This window comes from Aplysia californica, unplaced genomic scaffold (assembly GCF_000002075.1).
Source record: "Aplysia californica isolate F4 #8 unplaced genomic scaffold, AplCal3.0 scaffold00235, whole genome shotgun sequence".
In the NCBI taxonomy this organism is placed as follows: domain Eukaryota; kingdom Metazoa; phylum Mollusca; class Gastropoda; order Aplysiida; family Aplysiidae; genus Aplysia; species Aplysia californica.
Window position 1 is genome coordinate 444,113 of NW_004797505.1, and position 2,353 is coordinate 446,465.

Here is a 2,353-nt window from a genome sequence, read left to right on the forward strand (position 1 = left end):
TTTCTTTCACACACACACTCACACACACACATACACACAGACACACACACACAGACACACACACACACAACCACACATACACACACACACACACACACACACACACACACACACAAACACACATGCATACATACATACATATATACACAAGCACGTTTGCGCACATTCTTGTGAACATTATTCCTACGTGGCCGCGACCACCTGATTGGCTAACAAGATACTTCTACTGTTTCCTTACGACAGTCAGCTAATCAACAGTAAGAGAGCTAGCCACTACCCCAATAACCTCAAGGTGTGCCGTCAAAGTAACCACGCCTTTCCGCAAAAGCATAATGGTATTGCCCTGATCTGGTCAGCCAATCCCAGTTGAGTAACAGAGAATGCGCCGCCTCGCGAGCTTGACCCGTGACGTCATGCAAAAAGTATCTCAGTAAGCTCCACCTCCCAAGCATATAAAGGGACCATTTTTGGCGCGACACCGTCATAATTTTCCTCAGTCTTCAAACGTCTGCACGGTTATAACCATCGATCAACACTGCCAGTGAAGTGTGGATTTGAACACGGACATCCCAGTCTCCTTACTCTCCATCACCGTCTTTGTAAACAATTGGAGTTATTTAATGTGATCTGTATTTCGACTTGTGCAATAAAACTCCCAGTTGTAAGTTGAAATTTTTCTCATCGTGACATTTTCCTTGATATCATTGTGACGTTCTCCTTGAAGACAACATGGAGTGCTAAAGTTTTTTTGTCTGTGAATCCTGATCTTTGTGATACCGTGACTACCCAGAACAAGTGTAACTTCGGTACAGACCATTTGTGTAGTTTACAGTTTCATCAGATAAGTGTTATTTGCAAACAGTGAGTTCCAGGTTGGACAAGGTATTCAAGTTTGCCTGCCGCAGACATCAATCAAACAGACTTCAGCACGTGGTTTTGACCTCTACTTCTCAGGTAAGCAATTTTAAAGAATTTTGTTCACTTTCGTATTGAAATCAGACATCAATTTGTCCAGCCAACACGTGTAACCTTTTTTCCTCTTTGTCTTCAAGTCCCCCCGCTCTCTCTCTCTCTCTCTCTCTCTCTCTCTCTCTCTTTCTCTTTCTCTCTCTCTCTCTAGCTCGCTCTCTCTCCAGCTCTCCCCCTCCTCTCTCTCTCTCCCTTCTAGCTCTCCCTCCCTCTCTCTCTCTCTCTCTCTCTCTCTTTCTTCATCTCTCTCTCTCTCTCTTTCTTCATCTCTCTCTCTCTCACTCTCTCTCGCGCGCACACACACACACACACACACACACACACACACACACACACACACACACACACACATACACACACACACACTCAAACACAAATGTGAGGCAGTGCGGTGGAATCAGGCTCTTGTCAATTTTGGGGCATGTAGAGGTATTGGTATTATCCTAAAGCTTGTTCACTTGTCTTTAATTGGATGAAAAAATTATTCATTCATCTTAAATGCAAGTCGAGATATTTGCAAATGAAGGAGTGGGGGTCACCAGTTTTCAGAGGTAAAATTAGTGAGAAAATAGCCGCCACAGATTAGTTATTTCCTATGCTTAAGAGTTCGTGGTAACTGAAAATTTACATTTTTTGTGCCTTTAATCAACGTATTTCACAAAAGTCCACACAGGAGAAAATGAGTGCTTAAATGGGCATGAAAGGTGTTGAGCCAAATAGCAAAAATGCAAGTTTCTTCACTTTAATTATTTTGACGAGAGCCTTATTCCACCACGCTGCCTCATAAATGTGCCCAGACAATACAAAACTTTGCAAATGCACAAAAATAAAAGCAGTATAAGCCCAAAAAGTTGATGCTTAAAACGTACCTGTTCCTTAACTTTTCATATGTGTCTTTTCACTCATTGCTTGTTTAAATTTTATTTTAAAATTGACGCTCCTATATTGTGAATGACAAGAGTAGACAGAACAGCGGTCGTGAAAAAAACAGAGAGAAATAGAATTATAGTGCTGTCAAAAATTCGTGGGCAACTTATCCTCAAGTCTCTTTAAGCAGTGAATAAGTGTCATCCACACTTTGCACAGCAAGTTTTTATGAACTTAATCATATTTTTCCACAATAATTGAGGCCATACTAAAAAACGAACAAAAAACAAAACCTTTCTTTTAAATAAATTTATATAAAATACTGTAAATCAGCGTCACACAGAAAATCGAATTGTTCACAGCCCTTTCCGCTTCTCAAACACATTTTTGCATACGCGGGCTACGTCATAGCTCACCAATGACACTCTTTATTGGCAGAACTTGTTACACGAAATTAGACAAATTTTATAGAGAACACTTTTCAATCACTAAAGGTTCTAAAAACCGCAAATATAAA

At 40.5% G+C, this 2,353-nt stretch overlaps 1 protein-coding gene across 1 annotated transcript in view; it reads left to right on the forward strand.

Annotated features, from left to right (window-relative positions):
* The first annotated feature begins 744 nt into the window (after positions 1 to 744).
* Positions 745 to 2,353, forward strand: part of LOC106011995 — a 5,208-nt gene continuing 3,599 nt past the window's right edge. Inside the window, exon 1 of the mRNA XM_013083483.2 lies at positions 745 to 954. The gene's annotated coding sequence lies outside the window, so the exon portion shown is untranslated. The remainder of the gene's footprint in view (positions 955 to 2,353) is intronic.